The sequence below is a fragment of the Hyla sarda genome, chromosome 2, assembly GCF_029499605.1.
Source record: "Hyla sarda isolate aHylSar1 chromosome 2, aHylSar1.hap1, whole genome shotgun sequence".
In the NCBI taxonomy this organism is placed as follows: domain Eukaryota; kingdom Metazoa; phylum Chordata; class Amphibia; order Anura; family Hylidae; genus Hyla; species Hyla sarda.
The window spans coordinates 180,277,419-180,296,110 of record NC_079190.1 but is presented as its reverse complement, the minus strand read 5'-3'; positions in this window follow the sequence as shown (position 1 = coordinate 180,296,110).

The window sequence follows — 18,692 nt, the reverse complement described above, 5'->3', positions numbered from 1 at the left end:
TCTCCTTCCGGATGACAAGCCCCAGCATATCACAGGCAATATCCCCAGGCAGAACTAGAGATTATTGCATCCTTGTACCCAAAGAACCAGGCAACACCAGTATTCAGGTATAAAATCAGAATGCTTTATTGTGGAACAAGTGTCTTCTTTTATAGGAAGGACATCACAGGAGGAATGGTCAGTAAAGACAATACAGGTGACAGTGAGTCTGGGAGATAATCCAATGCCTTGAGTGCAAAAGGTGGAGGTGTGCAGAAGTTGTACTGTGTGCAAAAATGAGAAGCATGTGTAGAATTAGTGCATTGTACAAAAGGTGAACCGTGTGCAAAAAGTGGACCGTGTGCAAAAAGTGGACCGTGTGCAAAATGTGAACCATGTGCAAAAGGTGTATTGTGTAAAGGAGGTGGACAGTGTGCAAAAGTGTATGAAAACAGTAAATAAAAGTAACTCTGAGCTTTATGTCACTGGACAACATCAACTGAGGGGTACAAATAGTGATGTCCTAAAGTCCATCCAAGTAGGTAGGGTGACTCTAGGATCCGTCACACTAAAGGATAAAGTGCAAGCTGGAAAAGTGGGGTAAAACTGTAAAAAAATTATACATTTTATATTTTGCACTACTATTAGCTTAGTAAACTATACTACATTAGCCTAATAAATGATGCAATTATAAAAGAAATTTTTGGTAATAAAGAGAATTTTTCTTGAAAAGAACATGCTAGACCAGCCTAACAAGAAATTAAATATTTCCTTAGGATTTTCTAATTTTCCCAAGGTACTTTTTATAAGTATACCGATTTACATGTGTAACAAATTGCATGTAGTCATTGTACTTGCCTTGTTTTATAAAATTAAACTAAATGTGATGTTAACCCCTTCCTGCGAATGGTTGTACATTTACTTCCACTGCGGACTCCCACTGTATAATGCTATCAGCAACCAGGACCCACAGCTAATGATGATCAGGCTGATGTCCGGCATTTACCCTTTAGACGCCCTTTAAAAGTGGTAAACCCCTTTCCTGGCTAGCTCAGTGGGCTGATCGGGAATTCCGTGGGAAAACTGTGGTATCCTGATCAGCTGAAAGGGCGTGGGAGGTCTCTAACCTTCTTCCCTGCTGTTCAATCAGTGGTCTAAAGCTCCTGTCAGCTTTGGCAGGCTGGAACAATAGAGCACTGATAACTGTGGAGAAGCATTGATCAGTTTATGCAATCTAAAGATTGCATGTGTTAGTACCCTATAGAAGTGTAAAACAAAAAATAAAAAAGGGATAAATATGCATTAACCCCTTACCTAATAAAAGTTTAAATCACCCCCTCTTCCCGTTTTTCGAACAAAAATCTGTAAAAAAATAAAACTTAAACAGGTGTGGTATCGCCACGTGCGTAAATTTCCAAACTTTTAAAATATGCTAATTAAACCACATGGTCAAAGGCGCAAGCAAAAAAAAAACAAATTACAAAGTCCAGAAATTTGTATTTTTGGTCACTTCATATGCTATAAAAAATGAATAAAATGCGATCAAAAGGTGCCATTAAAAGAAAAATGGTCCCTAATGGGAATTTGAACTTAATATCACCATACCTTTAACTACATGGGAAAAAACCTTTATTTGGGCCAAGAAATCCTCTATGTGTATTAACCACTGGGAACAATATATGAAAATTCTAACCAACTGGTATTATACACCAGCTAAATTAGCAAAATTTTATCACTCCATGTCTAATAAATGTTGGAGAAATTGTAATGAGACAGGAATCTTGAAACATCTTCTATGGAATTGCCCTATTATTGCACCATTTTGGTTGGAGGTTGAAAAACTTATCAATGACCTAACCGGAAAATATTCCACTCTTACACAAGAATTCGCTCTTTTATTGTTGGGCATTCATGAAATTCCAGAAAAATTTTGTATTCCCATTTGTCACATAATTTTTACCGCCCAACGTTTACTTACAAGAAGATGGAAATCTTCCGATGTCCCAACAATCCAGGAACTTATAGCAAATGTAACTACCAACTGCAAATATGAGATCACATTGGCGCACCAAAATGGTTTTGGTATAAAAAAAAGAAACAATTGGAATGCATGGTTACATAAATTTCCTAATGTCACATGATTCCTTCTAGATACATTATCAGAATTACTTTTAGATCTTTTATTTATTTATTTATTTATTTATTTATTTTTAGTGTCTAGTTTACTCTTATTGTAAGGGGAGGGGTGTGAAGGCAATCCGACCATTAAAACAATAACTACTATACCTTTAATTTAATCATATCTGATATCCTTCGCTGCAAATGTTATGACTTGTTATAGTTAATTTGTTATTATTTATATATATATATATGCTGTTGTATTTTATCAGAATGGAAATTTACTTATTTTATTCTATTGTATAACATATTATACTTCATAGTTTCCTTGAGCTTGATATATTATTCACCTTTTACTTTAATGTTTAATCTAAAAATGTATTGTTTATTGTATAGTGTAATGTTTGTTGTAAAATTTAATAAAAATATATATAAAAAAAAAAATAAAAAAATAAATAAAAATGGTCCCAATAAACACTAAAGATCATGGCACAAAAAATGAGTCCTCATAAATCCCTATATGCATAAAAATAAAAAAAGATATAAGGGTCAGAAGTGGACAATTTTAAAGGGGTACTCCGGTGGAAAACTTTTTTTTAATCAACTGGTGCCAGAAAGGTAAACAGATTTGTAAATTACTTCTATTAAAAAAATCTTAATCCTTCCAGTACTTATTAGCTGCTGAATACTACAGAGGAATTTCTTTTATTTTTGGAACACAGTGCTCTCTGCTGACATCACAAGCACAGTGCTCTCTGCTGACATCTCTGTCCATTTTAGGAACTGTCCAGAGCAGCATATGTTTGCTATGGGAATTATCTCCTACTCTGGACAGTTCTTAAAATGGACAGATATGTCAGCAGAGAGCACTGTGCTTGTGATTCAGCAGAGAGCTCTGTGTTCCAAAAAGAAAAGAATTTCCTCTGTAGTATTCAGCAGCTAATAAGTACTGGAAGGATTAAGATTTTTTAATAGAAGTAATTTACAAATCTGTTTAACTTTCTGGCACCAGTTGATTTAAGAAAAAGTTTTCCACAGGAGCACCCCTTTAAGCATACTAATTTTCGTACAAAAAGTTAGAATTTTTTGAAAGTAGAAAAATAAAACAAAACCTATATAAATTGGGTATCATTTTAATTGTATGGACCTACAGAATAAAGTGTCATTTTTTACCGAAAGGTGCAGTGGGTAGAAATGGTAGCCCCCAAAATGTCATTACAAAGAACAATTGGTGACGCAAAAAACAAGTCCTGGTCTTTAGATGGAAAATAAAATAGTTATGTTGAGTATGAAAAAAAAAAATCCCGGTCCTGAAAGGGTTAAAAGGAGATGTCCGGCACGGACTATTTCTATTCCTCATGCCCGGGCTGCAAAAAAAAAAAAAAGAGAAAATAAACTTTCACTTACTTTCCTACATTCCCCCGGAGCTCCGCAACAGCTGATCGGTTTGCCGGGCTGTCTACTTACGTCTTCCCTTAGCCCGGGACGTCAGCCGCTTCAGCCTATCACCGTGTGCAGTGATGTCCTGCCTCGGCCGGTGATAGGCTGAAGCGCCGTGTGATGTCCCGGTTTAAGGGAAGTAGGAAGTAGACAGCCCAGCCAACCGATCAGCTGTTCCAGAGCTCCGGGGGAAGGTAGGAAGGTAAGTGAAAGTTTAAAGGAGATGTCCGATACGGACTAATCCTATTCCATCATGCCCGGGCTGCAAAAAAAAGAGAAAACAAACTTTCACTTACCTTCCTACATTCCCCTGGAGCTCCGCAACAGCTGATCGGTCAGCTGGGCTGTCTACTTTCGTCTTCCCTTAGCCCGGGACATCACACAGCGCTTCAGCCTATCACCGGCTGCAGCGATGTCCCACCTCGGCCGGTGATAGGCTGAAGTGCCGTGTGACGTCCCGGACTAAGGGAAGTAGACAGCCCGGCCGACTGATCAGTTGCGGAACTCCGGGTGAACGTAGGAAAGTAAGTGAAAGTTTGTTTTCTCTTCTTTTGCAGCCCGGGCAGGATAGAATAGGAATAGTCTGTACAGGACATCTCCTTTAATATCACCAGTATATATCAGAACCTTAGGATCTATAGAGGTGTTACTTCTGAGACCTTTCCCGTTTAACGTGATTTTTATTGTTTTTTTTTACCTTTCCGAATCCCAAGAATGAGGCCATGTTCACACAGTTTGGTTCCATATTTTTACCCACACAAAAGACGGCAGTCTTTTTCTCAAATAAGGATCATAAAATAATACAATGTGAGCTTTATCAGACCTTTTTCCGTTGAATTCCATTAAACTCTTTTGAGTTGTAAAAAAACTAAATAACAGCTGTTTATTTGATATAAAAATGACCGAAAAAACTATGTGTGAAAATAGCCTGGTGGTGAAAAAAAACCTTCTGATCTTTTCAAAGTGTTTTGTACAGGGAAAGGGGCTTCAGCCTTTGATAGGATTCCCTGCTCGTATATACAGTATACTTTGGATGGGCAATCACAGGGCAAATAGGACACTACTGAAATCTATTTGGGATCCAAATCTAAAACAAACCTGATATACCAGATTTACCAAACAGGACTCAAACAAATCTTTGGAGATTTGCTCATCTCTACTTACATTTTTTTCATGCTGAGAATCGTGTAGTTCTGTTAGTCAGGAGCCTACCCACAGCCTAGTGATGTCCTATCCACATCTTTTAACTTAATTACTGGACTGTAAAATTATCTTACTAATATCTTACTAGTTTTTAATAAGTATACTCATTAACTGGATTAACTGCTTTAAAGACTTAATCCCCTAAAGTTTGGGCCTCTTGAAAAAGGGTGTACCGAAACATATGTAGGGGTTGGAGAAGCATGGTCAGCTAGTCCACTATGAGTAAGACCATCTAAGCTACTTGTTTTGTCTGGCTACTGGAATCAGTGATCCAGCATTCCCTATATTGCTACATTATGTTAATTTCCCCATTTGTGCAGAGTCTCCTGGTGCCAATTTTTGAGCTTTAGGATATGTTCAGACGAGCGGATCCACAGCACATTTTACGCTGTGGATCCGCCACTGAAGGACTGCTACAACATGCCTTTAGATGTGCCTGCTAGGAGCGTCAATACGCTACAAGCAGAATTACTGCTTTGACGTGCGATTTGCCGCGCATGCGTGATGTATTCGCACACATCAAGGCCGCTCCCCCTGCTCCCTGAGCTAGGCCGAGAGCAGTTGCGATGTGCGAGTATACTACGAGTATACTGCGCATGCGTGCGGCAACTGGCACACTGCAGTGTATTTGCTTGTGCGTCTGCTTGTAGTGGCGTATTGCCCCTCCGTGCAGGCACATCTAAAGGCACCCTGTAGCGGTCCTTCAGCGGCGGATCTGCAGCGTAAAATATGCTGTGGGTCCGCTCGTCTGAATGTACCCTTACTCAATGTGATGTTTACTGAGCTTGGGAATGACATTCTGGTTGAATCCAGTCTGAACTTGTGTTTTACACACGCACGCACGCACGCGCACACACACACACATATATATATATATATATATATATAGAGAGAGAGAGAGATATTTTGATAGATCAGTCACTGCATTTGGACAATACTTGTAATTTTAAATTTTTAAAAAATAAATATAGTTTAGAGAAAAGGTAGTTTTGAACTCTTCTTGTATAAAACACTGAGAATCGTGTAATCCTGGTAGTCAGGAACCTACCCGCAGTCAAGTGATGTCTTATCCACATCTTATAACTAAATTACCTGACTTTAAAATTACAATTATCTTTCTAGTTTTTGGGTTTTTAAATCCTTAACGACGCAGGACGTCATATTGGGTCAGTCCCGGCGGCCATCAACGGCAGTGATGCCCGGTATTAACCCTTCAGACACGGCAATCAAAGTTGACCGCCACGTCTGAAGTGAAACCACTCAGTCGGGCTGTTCGGGACCGCCACAGTAAAATCGTGGTGTACCGAAAAGCTTGCAGGACACCGGGAGGATCCCTACCTGCTTCATGTGTGTCTGATTGCCGAATGACTGCTCCATGCCTGAGATCCAGGCAGGAGCGGTCGAGCAGCGATAATACTGATCAATGCCATGTTAATGCACGGCAGTGAACAGTGTAAGAGATCAGTGTGTGCAATGTTATAGTTCCCTATGGGGCTATATCATTGCAAAAAAAAAATGTTAATAAATGTGATTTAACCCCTTCCCTAATAAAAGTAAGAATCACACCCCTTTTCTCATAAAAAAAAAAGTATGTACCATATTTTTGGGGTATCCCACACACCGGCCTATAACACGCACCCTCATTTTTCCAAGGATATTTGGGTAAAAAAAGTTTTTTACCCAAATATCCTTGGTAAAATGAGGGTGCATGTGTGTGCATGTGTATACCCTGATAGACTGATTCTGACCCCGCAGAAGCGCAGCTTTTGCGGGGTCAGAGACCGCCGTCGCTGCCCGCTTCTCTCCACCTTCCTTTCCTGGGGTCTAGAGTTCTGCTGCCGCTGCTTCTCCCCCCCCTGGCTATCCAGAGACTGCCGCCGCCGCTGCCCCATTACCGCCTCCATCCCTGGTTTTATAATTACCTGTTCCCGGGGTCCACGCTGCTTCTGGCTCTGGAGGCGTCCTTAGCTGTCACTGTGTGCCGGGCCACTGACGGTGACGTCGCGTTGAAGACGTCCCTCGTCATTGCGCAGCGCATAGCAACAATGCAGGAGACCGCAGGAGACAGAAGCAGCGAGGACCCTGGGAACAGGTAATTATAAAACTGGGGATGGGGGAGGCAATGGGGCAGGGGCGGCGGTCTCTGGACCCCAGGATAGGCAGAGGCAGAGAAGCGGGCAGCTACGGCAGGTCTCTGGACCTGCAAAAGCAGCTGCAGTTCATTGATTTAAAGCGCCCGCTTTAAATCATTGAACTGCAGAGGCTTATCGGCATATAACACGCAGATATACTTTAGGCAAAAAAATTTAGCCTTAAACATATGTGTTATACGGCAATAAATACGGTGAACAAAAATAAATATAAACATATGTGGTATCACCACATGCGTAAATGTCCAAACTATAAAAATATATCATTAAGTAAACTGCACGATCAAAGGTGTACACGTATAAAAATTCCAAAGTCCAATATGGCGTATTTTTGGTCACTTTTCATACCATTAAAAAATGTATAAAAAGCGATCAAAAAGTCCAATCAAAACAAAAATGGTACCGATAAAAACTTCAGATCATGGTGCAAAAAATTAGCTGCCATACATCCCCATATGCGGAAAAATAAAAAAATTATAGGGGTCAGAAGAGGACATTTTTAACCCCTTAAGGACTCAGTCCTTTTTCACCTTAAGGACTGAGCCCTTTTCGCAAATTCTGACCACCATCACTTTATGCATTAATAACTCTAAAACGCTTTTACCGAATATTCTGATTCCTAGATAGTTTTTTCGTGACATATTCTACTTTATTTTGGTGGTAAATCCCCAAATTTTGGAAAATTTTGCATTTTTCTAACTTTAAAGCTCTCTGCTTGTAAGGAAAATGGATATTCCAAATAAATTTTATTTTTATTCACAAATACAATATGTCCACTTTATGTTGGCATCAGAAAATGGACATATTTTTACTTTTTGAAAAAACTAGAGGGCTTCAAAGTAGAGCATTCAATTTTCAAACATTTCATGAAAATTGCAAAATCTGAAGGGACAGTTGTTACAGAACTACAACTCCCAGCATGCCTGGGCAGTATAGGCATGCTGACAGTTGTAGTTTGGCAACATCTGGAGTGCTACCGTTCAGGCACCACTCTAACAGTGGTCTCCAAACTATGACCCTCCAGATGTTGCAAAACTACAACTCCCAGCATGTCCAGACAGCCTTTGGAGTTGCAGTTCTGCCTTCCTAGTGGTTGTCACAGTAAAGATCACTTTACTTTCACTCCCCCCCCACCGTCATTTCCCTACCTGAGCCAGGATCTCTGCAGTCTCCAGTGACGATCTGCGGTCCCCAGGCATCTTCTCCCCCCGTTCTGCCCGACATCCAGGGGTGGGCAGAACGGGGCGTTGCCATGGCAACCCACTGTCCTGCTCTGCCATTGGTCAGAATCAGTTCTGACCAATGGCAGGGCATAGGAGGAGATCGCAGCACTGAGACCTTGCTCCTATCCCTCAGGATGATCGGGGCTGTCACTGACATCATCCCTATTTTCCAGGTGATCGGGTCACCAGAGACCGGATCAGCCCGGAATAGTAGAAAATCGCATGTCTGAATTGACATGCGATTTTCTGCGATCGCCGACATGGGGGGTCTCAGGACCCCCCTCGGCGATGTGCCGGGATGCCAGCTGAGTGATTCCAGCAGGCATCAAGGTCCGGTCCCCAAACGGCTAGCGGCGGGGACCGGAATTCCCACGGGTGTATGCATACGCCCCATGTCCTTAAGGACTCGGGATGCAGGGTGTATGCATACACCTGGCGTCCTGAAGAGGTTAAACGTATACATTTTCCTGCATGTAGTTATGATTTTTTCCAGAAGTATGACAAAATAAAATCTATATAAGCAGGGTATCATTTTAACTATATGGACCTACAGAATAAAGATAAAATGTCATTTTTACCGAAAAATGCACTGCATAGAAATGGAGCCCCCAAAATTTACAAAATGGTGTTTTTTCTTACATTTTGTCGCACAATGATTATTTTTTTTCCATTTTGCTGTGGATTTTTGGTCAAAAGGACTAATGCCACTGCAAAGTAGAATTGGTGGCACAAAAATAAGCCATAATATAGATTTTTAGGTGGAAAATTGGAAGGGTTATGATTTTTAAAAGGTAAGGAGGAAAAAGCAAAAATGCAAAAACTGAAAAATGCCTTAAGGGTCCTTAAGGGGTTAAAGCAAATCAATTAATCCAAATTAATACTAATTTATTGAACTAATTGCTTTGCTTTAAAAACCTAACTCCCTGAAGTAGATATATTGCTTCTGAGGTGATAGACCTACTTAAGCGAGTAGAGTGGGATTATTTTATCAGCTATCTGCCATTTTAATAATGGGTTCTCTTGAGTTGCATTTCAGGATAATTCATTGCACACTATAGCTATGTTCACACTATAGCTATGTCGTATTTGATTCAGGCATGCATTTCTGGTCGTAATGTGCAAAAAATGTGGATGCCATAATGCGGATTATTGCTATAAATGAAAATTGCTATACAAAAATGCTATACAAAAATGCTATAAATGAAAATTTTAAATAAAATACCCCACACAATTTTACACTGTGAAGGAATAGCCTTAATAATTAATTTTGGAGACAAACTGTCTCACCTTGTGGAATTTATTTCTATCAGATGATAGATTGCTGCTAATTTCGTTATCTGCTTCATTAGTTACCTATCTGCATTAACTCTTTGCTAAACTGTTTGCATTAGATTTTTTTTTCTGCCATGCCAGATTAACTACTGTCAGTTAAAAAGGTATTCCAGCTATCCTACCTATCGAAGAGGTAGATATTTTTATATATGTGATCTAGAAGGAAATTGTACTCCTTTGGCTGTTGTACATATGTCAACCATTTTCTGCAGAGGTGCTGTTAAACCTGTATCAACTAACTGTAAGATATAAGTGGGTTCCAATATATATTATGGGTAATTTAAAATACATAATAAAGAAGAAATTATATGGAGAGGTTTACAAACTCATTAATAAGGGTCTCTGACTCTTCTGACAAGGGTGGGTTGGATGAGTGGATGCTTGACATCGGCTAAATCCAGAGGGACAGGGGTACGCATGCTTTTGTGTACCCGCTTAAGGTCTTTATTAGGATTGACATGGTGTTGACAAATAATATAGGGATGTGGAGAATAAGATAAATAGTTCATGAAAATAGGAGTTTGTCTGATATCCCTATTGGATTGGAACCTAAACAGGTAAATTGTTGAAAGAAGTGAAAATTCAAGTGTAACCTGTATTGGTTGAATTTGATAGATACACATAAGAATATTAAGGCAGAGATGTTTTTTTCAAACTATCCTGGGGACCTACCGGTACCTGAAATGTTTCATATTTATAAACAGAGGAAATTTTTTTTAAAGAGCAGGAGAATAGATGACAGAAAGTAATTTATAGGGAGGATGAATACATGGTGAATAACTCTTGGATCTAATCTTGGATATCAGGAACACCAGTGAAGTTGTATTTAGGCATATGGTGGTGAAATTAGGGGTATTTAAAAGTAAACATGCAGATTTGTGAAGATCAAGGGTGGAATTTAAAGCTGAATGCTTAGAGCCAGGGCTCAAGTCCTGCAGGAATGTGTGGGGACTGAGTTCCTGCACTTTTTTTTACAGCAAGATCACCATTCCCATTAGCAGGAGTCCTGCAGGACCAGCCCTTTAGTGGAAGAGTTCCCACATTTTTTTCCCCCAGGACCTGACCCCTGCTTAGAGCCATATTTTGATAGAGGTAAAATATTTGCTTTGGCTCCTCCCTATGCAGAGGGAATGGTTAGATCGACCCATTAGTAGGGAGGAATTAAATAAAGTCTTCAGAGGCATGGTGTCTGAGAAAATACCCAGACCTGATGGTCTTCCGGTTGAAGTTTAGAGAGTTGCTTTGAAAATATTGTAACTGGGGAGTCATTCCAAAATGGCTGCATGTATCAAGTTAAAAAAAATCTAATAAAATAGGGGCTGGAGTAACTAAGAAGAAGGTACTTGAAGTCCTTGACCCTGTCCCCTGATTTTTCGCATTGACCTGAAATACTTAGGGTAGTAGAGGGGGAATATTATGAACAGTATGCAGTGAATTTAGAATAGGGGGTAAACACCAAGGGGGAGATTTATCAAAACCCGTCCAGAGGAAAAATTACCTGGTTGCCCATAGCAACCAATCAGCTCGCTTCTTTCATTTTTAACAAGGCCTCTGCAAAATGAAAGAAGTGAGCTGATTGGTTGCTATGGGCAACTAGGTAACTTTTCCTCTGGACAGGTTTTGATAAATCTCCCCCCAAGTATTTATGTTATTTTAGTTTTTGGTCCTGATGTCAATTCAGACTGGTGATTGGTGGCGATTCCTTGTCAATCGGGTCTACGGTGACCTGGTGACCTGGAAAAAAAGGGAGATAGGTGGCGTCCGAGACCCTTTACCAGCAGGAGTGAGGTGGCACCGGTGCCACCTCACGATCGATCAATCACCCGTCCTGCTGGGCAACATTGGCAGGGCATTGGCGGTGGAGGGAGGGGGTGATCGGCAGGGGTGTGTGTGGGGAAGCTTACCCGGGGTCAGGTGTGGCAGCGGTCCCGAATGCTGGTGGTCCTCAGCAGTGGCGGTCCCGGCGGTCTACAGCAGAGGGATCTAACAGCAGGAGGTAAGCACTGTTTGCCTCCTGCTGTTGCCTAGCAACAACTCCCAGCATGCACAGCTAAAGGACATGCTGGGAGTTGTAGTTTTGCAACAGCTGGAGGCACAACTGCAACTCCAGTTGTTGCAACTGCCTCCAGATGTTGCAAAACTACAACGCTCAGCATGCCCTACAAAGCTCAGCATGCCCCTGAAGGCACACTGGTTGTTAAACACAGAGTTTGTTACCTAACTCAGTGTTTCACAATCAGTGTGCCTCCAGATGTTACAAAACTACGACTCCCAGCATGCATTGACAAACTGTACATGCTGGGAGTTGTAGTTTTGCAACAGCTAAAGGCACACTCGTATCGAAACACTGAGTTAAGTAACAAACTCTTAGTGTATTGCAACCAGTGTGCCTCCAGATGTTGCATAACTACAACTCCCTGCGTGTACGGACAGCCAAAGGGCATGCTGGAAGTTGTAGTAGTATGTCTCCAGCTGTTGCATAACTACAAGTCCCGGCATGCCCTTTGGCTGTAACATCTATTTGTGCATTAATATGTCTTTATGTCCTGTTTAGCAGTGTGGTGTTCCATGGTTGACTGGTAGTCTTCTTTGTCATTTGCTGTTCATCCACACTGCCATAGGCATATATATATTTTTTGCTTTGTCAGACTTTGTATCCACCTAGTTCTCTGCTATATTCTGGTGACTGACTGCCTGTCTTTTTCTGTTACTATTTCCTAAGATATATGTTTTTATTTTTCATGTTGTTCTCTTAAATATAATTCAATAAAATGTATACTTTTTGTACTTTACTATGGTCCTGTGCAGTAATCTCCTTTGATTCGGTGGTGCAAGTTTGAGATGCAGCAAATTTTCCGCTGCAGCTCATACTCCCAGTGGGAAACTCACTGTAAACCCCCGCCTATGTGAATGTACCCTAAAAACACTACACTACACTAACGCATAATAAAAAGTAGAAAACACTACATATACACATACCCCTACAAAGTCCCCTACCCCCCCCAATAAAAATGAAAACGTCTGGTACAGCAGTGTTTCCAAAATGGAGCCTCCAGCTGTTGCAAAACAACAACTCCCAGTATTGCCGGACAGCCATTGACTGTCCAGGCATGATGGGAGTTTTGCAACAGCTGGAGGCACCCTGTTAGGGAATCACCCCTATGCAAATCCCTAATTAAGGCCTCACTTCAGAGCCCCGTCGTATTTCAGGGCCACATATGGGGTATTTCATATTCGGGAGAAATTGCCTAACAAATTTTAGAAGGTTTTTGTTACGCCGAGCGCTCCGGGTCCCCGCTCCTCCCCGGAGCGCTCGCTACACTCTCCCCACTGCAGCGCTCCGGTCAGATCCACTGACCCGGGGCGCTGCGATTCCGCTTCCAGCCGGGATGCGATCCGCGATGCGGGTAGCGCCCGCTCGCGATGCGCACCCCGGCTCCCGTACCTGACTCGCTCTCCCTCGGTCCTGTCCCGGCGCGCGCGGCCCCGCTCCCTAGGGCGCGCGCGCGCCGGGTCTTTGCGATTTAAAGGGCCACTGCGCCGCTGATTGGCGCAGTGATTCCAATTAGTGTGTTCACCTGTGCACTTCCCTATATCACCTCACTTCCCCTGCACTCCCTTGCCGGATCTTGTTGCCATCGTGCCAGTGAAAGCGTTTCCTTGTGTGTTCCTAGCCTGTGTTCCAGACCTCCTGCCGTTGCCCCTGACTACGATCCTTGCTGCCTGCCCCGACCTTCTGCTACGTCCGACCTTGCTTCTGTCTACTCCCTTGTACCGCGCCTATCTTCAGCAGTCAGAGAGGTTGAGCCGTTGCTAGTGGATACGACCTGGTCACTACCGCCGCAGCAAGTCCATCCCGCTTTGCGGCGGGCTCTGGTGAAAACCAGTAGTGACTTAGAACCGATCCACTAGCACGGTCCACGCCAATCCCTCTCTGGCACAGAGGATCCACTACCTGCCAGCCGGCATCGTGACAGTAGATCCGGCCATGGATCCCGCTGAAGTTCCTCTGCCAGTTGTCGCTGACCTCACCACGGTGGTCGCCCAGCAGTCACAACAGATAGCGCAACAAGGCCAACAGCTGTCTCAACTGACCGATATGCTACAGCAGTTACTACCACAGCTTCAGCAATCATCTCCTCCGCCAGCTCCTGCACCTCCTCCGCAGCGAGTGGCCGCCTCTGGTCTACGCCTATCCTTGCCGGATAAATTTGATGGGGACTCTAAGTTTTGCCGTGGCTTTCTTTCCCAATGTTCCCTGCACCTGGAGATGATGTCGGACCAGTTTCCCACTGAAAGGTCTAAGGTGGCTTTCGTAGTCAGCCTTCTGTCTGGAAAAGCTCTGTCATGGGCCACACCGCTCTGGGACCGCAATGACCCCGTCACTGCCTCTGTACACTCCTTCTTCTCGGAAATCCGAAGTGTCTTTGAGGAACCTGCCCGAGCCTCTTCTGCTGAGACTGCCCTGTTGAACCTGGTCCAGGGTAATTCTTCCGTTGGCGAGTATGCCGTACAATTCCGTACTCTTGCTTCAGAATTATCCTGGAATAATGAGGCCCTCTGCGCGACCTTTAAAAAAGGCCTATCCAGCAACATTAAAGATGTTCTGGCCGCACGAGAAATCCCTGCTAATCTACATGAACTCATTCACCTAGCCACTCGCATTGACATGCGTTTTTCCGAAAGGCGTCAGGAGCTCCGCCAAGATATGGACTCTGTTCGCACGAGGCGTTTCTTCTCCTCGGCTCCTCTCTCCTCTGGTCCCCTGCAATCCGTTCCTGTGCCTCCCGCCGTGGAGGCTATGCAGGTCGACCGGTCTCGCCTGACACCTCAAGAGAGGACACGACGCCGCATGGAGAATCTCTGCCTGTACTGTGCTAGTACCGAACACTTCCTGAGGGATTGTCCTATCCGTCCTCCCCGCCTGGAAAAACGTACGCTGACTCCGCACAAAGGTGAGACAGTCCTTGATGTCTACTCTGCTTCTCCACGTCTTACTGTGCCTGTGCGGATGTCTGCCTCTGCCTTCTCCTTCTCTACTATGGCCTTCTTGGACTCTGGATCTGCAGGAAATTTTATTTTGGCCTCTCTCGTCAACAGGTTCAACATCCCAGTGACCAGTCTCGCCAGACCCCTTTACATCAATTGTGTAAACAATGAAAGATTGGACTGTACCATACGTTTCCGCACGGAGCCCCTTCTAATGTGTATCGGATCTCATCACGAGAGGATTGAACTTTTGGTCCTCCCCAATTGCACTTCTGAAATTCTCCTTGGACTTCCCTGGCTTCAACTTCATTCCCCAACCCTGGATTGGTCCACTGGGGAGATCAAGAGTTGGGGGCCCTCTTGTTCCAAGGACTGTCTAAAACCGGTTCCCAGTAACCCTTGCCGTGACTCTGTGGTTCCTCCAGTAACCGGTCTCCCTAAGGCCTATATGGACTTTGCGGATGTTTTCTGCAAAAAACAAGCTGAGACTCTACCTCCTCACAGGCCTTATGATTGTCCTATTGACCTCCTCCCGGGCACTACTCCACCCCGGGGCAGAATTTATCCTCTGTCCGCCCCAGAGACTCTTGCCATGTCTGAATACGTCCAGGAAAATTTAAAAAAGGGCTTTATCCGTAAATCCTCCTCTCCTGCCGGAGCCGGATTTTTCTTTGTGTCCAAAAAAGATGGCTCTCTACGTCCTTGCATTGACTACCGCGGTCTTAATAAAATCACGGTTAAGAACCGCTACCCCCTACCCCTCATCTCTGAACTCTTTGATCGCCTCCAAGGTGCCCACATCTTTACTAAACTGGACTTAAGAGGTGCTTATAATCTCATCCGCATCAGAGAGGGGGATGAATGGAAAACGGCATTTAACACCAGAGATGGACACTTTGAGTATCTGGTCATGCCCTTTGGCCTGTGCAACGCCCCTGCCGTCTTCCAAGACTTTGTTAATGAAATTTTTCGTGATCTTTTATACTCCTGTGTTGTTGTATATCTGGACGATATCCTAATTTTTTCTGCCAATCTAGAAGAACACCGCCAGCATGTCCGTATGGTTCTTCAGAGACTTCGTGACAATCAACTCTATGCCAAAATTGAGAAATGTCTGTTTGAATGCCAATCTCTTCCTTTTCTAGGATACTTGGTCTCTGGCCAGGGACTACAAATGGATCCAGACAAACTCTCTGCCGTCTTAGATTGGCCACGCCCCTCCGGACTCCGTGCTATCCAACGCTTTTTGGGGTTCGCCAATTATTACAGGCAATTTATTCCACATTTTTCTACCGTTGTGGCTCCTATCGTGGCTTTAACCAAAAAAAATGCCGATCCCAAGTCTTGGCCTCCTCAAGCGGAAGACGCCTTTAAACGACTCAAGTCTGCCTTTTCTTCGGCTCCCGTGCTCTCCAGACCTGACCCTTCCAAACCCTTCCTATTGGAGGTTGATGCCTCCTCAGTGGGAGCTGGAGCTGTTCTTCTACAAAAAAATTCTTCCGGGCATGCTGTCACTTGTGGTTTTTTTTCTAGGACCTTCTCTCCGGCGGAGAGGAACTACTCCATCGGGGATCGAGAGCTTCTAGCCATCAAATTAGCACTTGAGGAATGGAGGCATCTGCTGGAGGGATCAAGATTTCCAGTTATTATTTACACCGATCACAAGAACCTCTCCTACCTCCAGTCTGCCCAACGGCTGAATCCTCGCCAGGCCCGGTGGTCTCTGTTCTTTGCCCGATTTAATTTTGAAATTCACTTTCGGCCTGCCGATAAGAACATTAGGGCCGATGCTCTCTCTCGTTCCTCGGATGCCTCGGAAGTTGAACTCTCTCCGCAACACATCATTCCTCCTGACTGCCTGATTTCCACTTCTCCAGCCTCCATCAGGCAAACTCCTCCAGGAAAGACCTTTGTTTCTCCACGCCAACGCCTCGGAATCCTCAAATGGGGTCACTCCTCCCATCTCGCAGGTCATGTGGGCATCAAGAAATCTGTGCAACTCATCTCCCGCTTCTATTGGTGGCCGACTCTGGAGACGGATGTTGTGGACTTTGTACGAGCCTGCACTATCTGTGCCCGGGATAAGACTCCTCGCCAGAAGCCCGCTGGTTTTCTTCATCCCCTGCCTGTCCCCGAACAGCCTTGGTCTCTGATTGGTATGGATTTTATTACTGATTTACCCCCTTCCCGTGGCAACACTGTTATTTGGGTGGTCGTTGATCGATTCTCCAAAATGGCACATTTCATCCCTCTTCCTGGTCTTCCTTCAGCGCCTCAGTTGGCTAAACAATTTTTTGTACACATTTTTCGTCTTCACGGGTTGCCCACACAGATAGTCTCGGATAGAGGCGTCCAATTCGTGTCTAAATTCTGGAGGGCTCTCTGTAAACAACTCAAGATTAAATTAAATTTTTCTTCTGCATATCATCCCCAATCCAATGGACAAGTAGAAAGAATTAACCAGGTCTTGGGTGATTATTTACGACATTTTGTTTCCTCCCGCCAGGATGACTGGGCAGATCTCCTTCCATGGGCCGAATTCTCGTATAACTTCCGAGTCTCTGAATCTTCCTCCAAATCCCCATTTTTCGTGGTGTACGGCCGTCACCCTCTTCCCCCCCTCCCTACCCCCTTGCCCTCTGGTCTGCCCGCTGTGGATGAAATTTCTCGTGACCTTTCCATCATATGGAGAGAGACCCAAAATTCTCTCTTACAGGCTTCATCACGCATGAAGAAGTTCGCGGATAAGAAAAGAAGAGCTCCTCCCATTTTTTCCCCTGGAGACAAGGTATGGCTCTCCGCTAAATATGTCCGCTTCCGTGTCCCTAGCTACAAGTTGGGACCACGCTATCTTGGTCCTTTCAAAATTTTGTGTCAGATTAATCCTGTCTCTTACAAACTTCTTCTTCCTCCTTCTCTTCGTATTCCTAATGCCTTTCACGTTTCTCTTCTTAAACCACTCATCATCAACCGTTTCTCTCCCAAATCTGTTCCTCCCACTCCTGTTTCCGGCTCCTCGGACATCTTCTCCGTCAAAGAGATTCTAGCATCTAAAAAGGTCAGAGGGAAAACCTTTTTTTTAGTGGATTGGGAGGGTTGTGGTCCAGAAGAGAGATCCTGGGAACCTGAGGACAACATCCTAGACAAAAGTCTGCTCCTCAGGTTCTCAGGCTCTAAGAAGAGGGGGAGACCCAAGGGGGGGGGTACTGTTACGCCGAGCGCTCCGGGTCCCCGCTCCTCCCCGGAGCGCTCGCTACACTCTCCCCACTGCAGCGCTCCGGTCAGATCCACTGACCCGGGGCGCTGCGATTCCGCTTCCAGCCGGGATGCGATCCGCGATGCGGGTAGCGCCCGCTCGCGATGCGCACCCCGACTCCCGTACCTGACTCGCTCTCCCTCGGTCCTGTCCCGGCGCGCGCGGCCCCGCTCCCTAGGGCGCGCGCGCGCCGGGTCTTTGCGATTTAAAGGGCCACTGCGCCGCTGATTGGCGCAGTGATTCCAATTAGTGTGTTCACCTGTGCACTTCCCTATATCACCTCACTTCCCCTGCACTCCCTTGCCGGATCTTGTTGCCATCGTGCCAGTGAAAGCGTTTCCTTGTGTGTTCCTAGCCTGTGTTCCAGACCTCCTGCCGTTGCCCCTGACTACGATCCTTGCTGCCTGCCCCGACCTTCTGCTACGTCCGACCTTGCTTCTGTCTACTCCCTTGTACCGCGCCTATCTTCAGCAGTCAGAGAGGTTGAGCCGTTGCTAGTGGATACGACCTGGTCACTACCGCCGCAGCAAGTCCATCCCGCTTTGCGGCGGGCTCTGGTGAAAACCAGTAGTGACTTAGAACCGATCCACTAGCACGGTCCACGCCAATCCCTCTCTGGCACAGAGGATCCACTACCTGCCAGCCGGCATCGTGACAGTTTTTCTCCTTACGCCCCTTATGAAAAGGTAAAGTTGGGGTCTACTCCTGCAAGTTATTGTAATGAAATTACATTTTTCACACTAACATGCTGGTATTGCCCCATACTTTTCATTTTTACAAGAGGTAAAAGGAAAAAAAAAAAAGACCCCCAAAATTTGTAACGCAATTTCTCCTGGGCACGGAAATACCTGTGGATGTAAAATGTGGAGGTATATGTGAACGTAAAATGCTCTGCGGGTGCACAACAAGGCTCAGGAGTAAGAGAGCCATGGACATTTGAGGTGATTTGCACTGGGGTGGCTGAGGGGTGGAGCTAACTCCCGTTAAGGAGTTAGGCTCTAT